Raw genomic sequence first — 8,767 nt, 5'->3', positions numbered from 1 at the left:
TCCTCCCTGTCACCTATGTTAACATGTGTCAACCCTCTAACCAGTGAATTTCTTTCCCTTCCCTCCCACCCCTTGTAGTCATCAAAGAATGTTTCTTTTAGTATGAAAACCTTTTCTTGACTTTTTACAATCATTGTATCATACAGTATTTGTTCTTTTGTGGTTGACTTATTTCACTCAGCATAATATCCTCCAGGTTCATCCATGTTATGAGATGTTTCTCAGACTCATCATTATTCTTCAATGCTGCATAGTATTCCATTGTGTGTATGTACCAAAGTTTATTTATCCACTCTTTGATTGATGAACATTTAGGTTGTCTCCATTATTTTGTTATTCTGAATAGCATTTAGACAAACATCTGTGTGCATATTTTTACTCGTTTCCTGGATCATATTTCTTGTGGATATATACCAAGGAGGGATTTCTGGGTCCTATAATATTTCGAGTTCCAACTTTCTGAGGAAGTGCTATACCAGTTTTCCACAGTGGTTGAACCATTTCACAGTCCCATTAGCAATGTAGGTGGGTCCCAGGCTCTCCACACCTTCTCCAGCATTTGTTGTTTTCTGTTTTTTGAACTTTGCAATTAATGCTGGTATAAGATGACATCTCATTGCTGTTTTGATTTGCATCTCTCTAATGGACAGGGCTACTATGAGTTGGAACCAACTTGATGGCACTTAACAACAGCAACAATAATGGACAGGAGTCCTGGTGTGGTGTTGTAGGATAAGCACTGGACTACTAGGTAGGTTTGAATTGCAAGGTTGATAGTTAAAACCCACCAGCTGTTTCTCAAAAATCTTATACAAAGTCATTATGAGTCAGAACTGTCTCAATAGCACTTAACAACAACAACAAGTGGCTAATGATCATGAACATTTCTTCATATATTTGTTGGCTGATTGACTGTCTTCTTTAGTGAAGTGTCTGTTCATGTCCTGTGCCCATTTTTTTAAAATTGGGTTATCTTTTTCTAGTAGAGATGTTGTAGTTTTCTATAAACTTTAGATATTAGTTCCTTGTCTGATATGTTGTTGCAAAAATATTTTTCTCCGTCTGTTGATGCCCTTTTCACTCTTTTGGCAAAATATTTTGATGCACATATATGTCTAATTTTTAGGAGTTGTGGTGTGGCACTGCAGGCTAAGCACTGCATTGCAAGGTCGGTTTCAACTGCAAGGTTGACAGTTCAAACCATCAACCCCTCCTTGGAAACATTATACAGGGGTGCTGTGAGTCAGAACTGACTTGACGGCACTAAACAACAACAACAACTAGTCATCTGGTTTGCCTTGTGCTGTTTGTGTGTTTTTAGTAATGCTTAATAGTGTACTTATACCATATAGTAGAGCCCCTAAGCTTGTCCTTATCTTCATAGTTCTAGGTTTTACATTTAGGTCTTTAATCCATGTTGACTTTGCTTTTGAATATGGTATGAGGTATGGGTTTTGTTTCATTCTTCTGCAAATGGATATCCAGTTTTGCCAGTACCATTTGTTGAAGAGACTATCTCTTTCCCTATTAATATGTTTGACCATTTGTCAAAGACCAACTGACTATATATGGATGGATTTACCTTTGGGTTCTCAAGTCTGTTACATTGATCTATGTATCTTTCATTGTTCCAGTTCCAGGCTGTTTGTCCTTCTCTAGGGACTGGTCCTTCTTGATAATATGTCTGAAACATAAGAGACAAAGTCTAGCCATCCTGACTTCCAAGGAGCATTCTGACTCAGATTTGTTTGTTCTTTTGGCAGTCTATGGTACTTCTAATATTCTCCTCCAACACCATAACTCAAATGCATCTATTTTTCTATTGCCTTCCTTATTTACTTTTATTAAGTGTCATCAAATCAGTTCCAATTCATAGCAACCTTGTACAGGGTTTCTAAGAAATGGTTGATGGATTTGACCCACTGCCCTTGTGGTTCAAACTGACCTTGCAATCCTGTGCTTATCCCACAGTGTCAAACCAAAACTCCAGTTTCAATATTCTTACCATGAATTTAGAAAATTTTGAGTTTCCACCATGCTCTACCAACTAACCAGAACTCACTATCTGCATTTCCTAGTCAAAGGATTTGAAATCCATGCTTGAGCCAAAGCCTCCATTAATACTACTGCTTGACCCTGCATTTGATGTTTATCCACAACCAATTGCTGCATAGAAGTGGAGCCACTATAAGAGTTATTTCCAGAACTAACGGTTTTGATTTGACTCACTTTGCATGTTGCCTTGGCTTTGGTTGCTAACTGATTGGCCTGAATGGTTCTGCTGACTGACTAACATCCTGCTCTACAATGCTGCCTGGGCTGCAACAAGCATTGCTGGATTAATGCTGAAAGACCCAAAGTTTACCCCTCCATCTATATGGTTTCCTTGATTGTTTATGAAACTGGTTCCACCCTGTGGACTGTTACCATCTTGATTCCCAAAGCCACCTGAACTTCCAAATCCTACATTTCTTTCTGTCTATGGAGCTCTGGTAGCGTAGTGGTTACGAATCGGGCTGCGAACCTTAAGGTCAGCGGTTCAAAACTACCAGCCGCTCCGCGGGAGAAAGATGAGGCTTTCTACTCCCGTAAAGATTTACACCCTCGGAAACCCTGTACAGGGTCGCTATGGGTCGGAACCGACTCGATGGCACTTAACAACAACAACAACAACATAGTTACTGTACATTTTTCTGTCTATAGCTACTGTACATACTGTACGTCAACATTTTCTATAGGTATGAAGATTCTTTTAATGATCAAATCCTTGCTACAAAAAGGCTGGACAACCTAATCATATGCCAGTGTAACAAAGGCAAAAGTTCAAAATGAGTTGGGAATGAAGACATCTACTGCTTCTCCATACTGGCAAAATAATTGCTGCAACTCATCAGCATTCGTACTCCTGGTGTGGCACTGTAGGGTCAGCAATTGACTGAGAATCACAAGGTCAGCATTGAAACCCAGCAGCTCCTCAGAAACCCTATACAGAGTTTCTATGAGTCAGAACTGACTTGACAGCACTTAACAACAACAACATACAATGCCCAACAAAAACCTTTCTGGTTTTTGCTTACAGTTAGGAAGTTTACAGTCAGACCGTCATTATCTATCATATGTCACTGTGACATTACTTTCACCTGGGCTTCATATTCCATAAAATAAACAAATTAAATCCTTTTGAGTGACCAGTGTTAATATTCTTTCTGGGCCTGTACCATAAGAATTGCTCCCAAAGTAGTTCAACATCAAGACAGGGGAACTATATATATATAAATGGGTTGAAACAGGTCAGAAGGGGATTTGGTCTGGATTAACAGCTGAGCTAACAGAGCACAGGTGAAAGAGTTAGCTTAGAAGAGGAGAACTCTTCTTTTAGATCCTGTTTAGTTGTTTTCCATGGGAAGCCCAGTGCTATCAAATCAGATGTTTCTGGTTTCTGGACTGCTCTTTCAATTTCATTGCTGATAAAACATTTTATCTCATCAATTTTCCTTTTGTTATCTTTATGATAGTTGACTGTAGAGAAGATGTCTCCATCTGGCATCAGGAGTGTGAAGAATTCTTTCAGCTGACTGGATACCTCTCATATATTGAGATACTAGATTTCTGTAGCACAAGTCGACATGCCTCTGGAAACTGGGCTATATCTATGGACAGCAACACTATTCAATCATCTTCTGATTGTAGTTCAATGTTTGACAATGTCATCTTTGATTATCCAGATATAGTCAGACATCTTTAATTTTTTTATGTGCTGTCAAGTTGATTCTGACTCACAGCCACCCTGTGTAGGGTTGCTGAGGCTGTAAATTTCTTCAGGAACAGCCCACACAGGACCAAAACAAACAAACAGAATCAAACCCTGTGCTGTGGAGTAGATTCCAATTCATTCAGATTCTATAGCACAGAGTGGAATTAACTGCCTTAATAGGGTGCCCAAAGCTATAAATCTTTATGGAATCAAATTGCCTACACAGTGAACAATAACACTAAGAAAGTACACGCTCTTCTGAATGAACAACCATTTGATATCAAAAGAACAGTATTTGTCCAAGGACAAAGTTCAGAATGAAGAAAGTGGCAGGAAAGAAGGAGGAATGGAAACAGAAAACAAAAGGAGAACACACGATCAGTAGTACTACCTTGTGGGGATTGCAGTTAATGATATATTATAAAATAATATGAACTGTGAAATGGAAAATTTTTTTTATCTGTAAACCATCACTCAATTCACAAGAAAAAGTTAAAAAAAAAAAACAACAACAAAAAACAAATAATAAAATAAAACAGCACACATAATCTCCATAAGATGGTAATAGAGTGAATAATTACACAGCAGAAAATATTATTGGAAACTCCAAAACAGACCATGATTGTTTACAGTTGTCTAGTTTGCTTCTTGAAGTCTCAAAAAAAATTTTTTTTTTTGCATGTTTTGCCAATTTTGTGTTGGCAAAGTTGTTCCTAGTTTATGGGTAAGATAAAGTGCACCACTCTGTTTCCCATGGAGCCCTGCAATTCTCAATTGCTCCAAATCCTCACCAAGTATGACAGCCACTCATTGAAAGAACTCTGTACTTGGTTCCTTCAAAAAGTACCTCCTGCCATTATCCCTTAATTTGGGAAAATCCTTTTATCTTTTCATCTTCTGCATGAAGTTGTCTCTGAACATGTTCCCATCACCCAATCCTTTTTCAATCTGTAAGAGAGTACTCTTCAAAATTCATTACAAGAAGATATTTAAGTGTCGTCTGCACAGTTAGTGAGGTTCTGTAAGTCAGAGAGTACATCTTGTCTTCATAGTCATTGCTTGTTCCCAGCTTGTAGAAAAGTGCAAATACTTTTTGAATGTTTGAATATAAGAATTAGTCAGGATATGACGTGTCAAGAATGAGATGACTGAACACCTGAAACACTATTTATATTCTAGACTTCTTTTAATGTGATAATTTTTCATTTTGGGAAAGGAAAAAATTGCTTTGTTATAAGATGCTATGCATATAATTTGATTTGCACTCAACACATCAATCACTGAGATCATTATGTTTGCATTTTTCTTTTGTTTTTAGGAGAGCTAATTACTTGGAAGCTTGGCTGAACCATTAAAGTCAGGTAATGTGCTTTTAGACCTTGGCAGAAAATTGTTTAAGAAAGGACTCATGAGTCATAACTCTTTTAATATGACTCAACAATTTTATTGATTCCCAAATGAATTGCTCTGCTAACCTTCTTGATCAAAGTCATCCACCAAAAATGCAGGATCTTTTGACTAACACAGCTCTTAAGAGCTTTATCACTTCCTTGGCACATCAACTACTGGGTATTGTTGCTATCTCTTTGTATTTTATAGAGTCACAAATAGGTTAGAAAGCACCTCTTGCTTATGATCAAAATCCTTTCCCGTATTGTTCATGGCTGTGGTGGCTCTGTAGGTTAAGAACTAGACTACTAACTACTTGGTCAGCGGTTTGAGTCCACCAGCTGCAGACTCACAAAGATGAGGCTTTCTGCTCCTGTCTAGATTTACAGCCTTGGAAACCCTATATAAGATCTTTATGAGTTGGAACTGACTCAAAGGCACTTAACAATAGCAACTGTTCCTAACAGAAAGTCTTTATACAGATGCTGGAAAAATACTTTGATTGCTTGATTAATTCTCAAGACACCTATAGATATTTGAAAACATGTGAAATGATCATTCTAGAGTGTGCTAAGCTCCCATGAATTTACCTTGTCTTCTTCACTTTTTGCACATGAATATTAAATAAAATCTCTCTGTAATATCAAATCTTATTTTAAACCAGAAAACTTGTAACTCTGACATTGATTAATGTTTTGGAATTCTGTATAACTCAGGGAAGGAACCCCTCTTCTGTCAGTTAATCATACTTTGGCGACTTGTGCATGGCAGCGATGCTATGCCACCAGTATTTTAAACACCAGCAGGTGGTGGAGACGTTTCAAGTGAGTTTCCAGACTAAGACAGACTACAAAGAAGGAAAAGTGGGCCACTTCTGAATGCTTAGCCACTGCAAACCTTATGAACAGCAGTGGGAGAGTCAGACAGCACCAGAATATTAACTATTGAAACATGATGAATAGTCAGATATACTGTTGGAAGATGAGTCCCTTATGTTGGAAGTGATTCAAAATACGACTGGGGAAGAGCTGCCTCCTCAAAGTAGAGTTGAACATGATGACATGAATGGAGTAAAGCTTATGGGATTTCATTGACTGATGGGGTACAACTGAAAATGAGGAGAAACAGCTGTAGATATACATTAATAATTGGAACATGGAATGTATGAAGTATTAATCTAGGAAAATTAGAACTTCTCAAAAATGAAATGGAATAATAAAGATCGATATCCTAGGCATTAGTGAGCTGAAATGGACTGGCATTAGCCAATCTGAATCTGACAATGAATGGTTGACTATACCAGGAATAATAAATTGAAGAGGAATGGCATGGCATTCATCATCAAAAAGAACATTTCAAAATCTATTTTGAAGTATAATGCTGTGATAGTATAATATCCATATGCCTATTGTTGTTGTTGTTGTTGTTAAGTGCCATCGAGTCGGTTCCAACCCATAGCGACCCTGTACAGGGTTTCCAAGGGTGTAAATCTTTACGGGAGTAGAACGCCTCATCTTTCTCCCGCGGAGCGACTGGAAGTTTCGAACCACTGACCTTAAGGTTCGCAGCCCGATTCGTAACCACTACGCTACCAGAGCTCCAGGAAGACAAATTAATCCCACCATTATTCAGAAGAATTGTAGGATGACATCAAGAACATCATACAGGAAGAAAGCAAAAGGTCATTAAGAAGACAAGAAAGAAGATGGATGTCAGAAAAGACTTTGAAACTTGCTTTCTAACGTAAAGATGCTAAAGTAAATGGAAGAAATGAAATAAATGAGCTGAATAGAACATTTCAAAATTTAGCACAAGAAAGAAAAGTCAAATATTATAATATAATATGCAAAGATCTGAGGTTAGAATACCAAAAGGGAAGTACATGCTCAGCAATTACCAAACTGAAAGAACTGAAGAAAAAGTTCAAGCCTCGACTTCCAATATTGAAGGATTCTATAGTCAAAATACTGAATGATGCAGAAAGCATCAAAGATGGAAGAAATGCAGACTTAGTGTACCCAAAAGAAATGGGCAGTGTTCAACCATTTCAAGAAAAAGCATACAATCAAAAACCAATGGTATTGAAGGAAGAAGTCGAAGCTCCACTGAAGGCATTGGTGAAAAGCAAGTCTCCCGGAACTGATGGATACAAATTGATATCGTTCAACATACTGGTGCAGCACTGCAGGTACACACTCATCTATACCAAGATATTTAGAAGATAGCCACTTGGCCAACTGATATTTGTTCCTCTTCTAAAGAGAGGTTACCCAGTGGAATGCAGAAGTCATCAGACAATATCATTAATATCACATGTGAGCAAAATTTTGCTAAAGATGAGTGAAAAACAACTGCAATAGTACACTGACAGGGTTCATTGACTGGAACCAGAGGTTCAAGCCAATTCAGTTGAGGACATGGAACAAAGGATATCGTTGCTGATGTTGGATAGCTCTTGTTTGAAAGCAGACAATACCAGAAAGATGCTTACCTGTGTTTTCTTGACTATATAAAGTCTTTCAACTGTGTGGATCATGACAAGCTATGGACAACACTGTGGAGAATAAGTATTCCAGAACACATAATTATGATCATGAGGAACTTGGACATAGATCAATAGGCAGTAGTTGGAACCAAACAAGAATGGTTCAAAATTAGGAAAGGTGTGTGCTAGCATTGTATTCTTTTACCATACTTATTCAATCTGTATGCTGAGCTAACAATCTGAGAAGCTGGATTGTATGAAGAATAACGTGGCTTCAGGATCAGAGGAAGACTCAGTAACAACTTGTGATCTGCAGATGATACAACTTTGCTTGTTGAAAGAGAAGAGGACTTAAAATACTTACTGATGAAGATGAAAGACCAGAGCCTTCAGTATGGGTTGCACAGTTCAATGCAAAGAAATAAAAAATCCTCACAACTGAACCTATAAATGACATCATGATAAATGGAGAAAAGATCAAAGTTGACAAAGACTTCATTTTGCTGCATCCACTAACAACATTCATGGAAGCAGCAGTCAGAAATATAAAAACATATTGCATTGGGCAAGACCTCTTTAAAGTATTCAAGAGCAAAGATTTTTGTTTGAGGACGGAGGTGAGGCTGGCCCAAGCCATGATATGTTCAGTAGCTTCATATACATGTGAAAGTTGGGCAGTGAATAAGGAAGACCATAGAAGAATTGATGCATTTGTGTTTTGGTGTTGGAGAAATATATTTAAAATACCATGGACAGCTAGAAGAACAAACAAAGCTGTTTTGGAAGAAGTACAGCCATTCAATTACTCATGTTTTTGTTGTCAGGTGCCATCGAGTTGGAACCGACTCATAGCAACCCCATGCACAGCAGAATGAAACAATGTCTGAACCTGGGCCAACCTCACTACCGCTGCCACACTTGACGCCATCAATGATGCCACCTGGCCGATCCATCTCATTGGGGTCTTCCTCTTTTTTTCTGATTCTCCATCCTACCCAGCATGACATCCTTCTCTAGTGACTGTTCCCTCCTGACATGTCCAAAGTATGAGAGACGAAGTTTAGCCATCTTGGCCTCCAAGGAGAACTCTGGCTGCACTTCTTCCAAAACAGATCTATTGGCAGCCCATGGTACTTTTA

Source organism: Chrysochloris asiatica, unplaced genomic scaffold (assembly GCF_000296735.1).
Source record: "Chrysochloris asiatica unplaced genomic scaffold, ChrAsi1.0 scaffold00287, whole genome shotgun sequence".
Taxonomy (NCBI): domain Eukaryota; kingdom Metazoa; phylum Chordata; class Mammalia; order Afrosoricida; family Chrysochloridae; genus Chrysochloris; species Chrysochloris asiatica.
The sequence above is the reverse complement of the archived record's forward strand: the minus strand, read 5'-3'. Positions refer to the sequence as shown.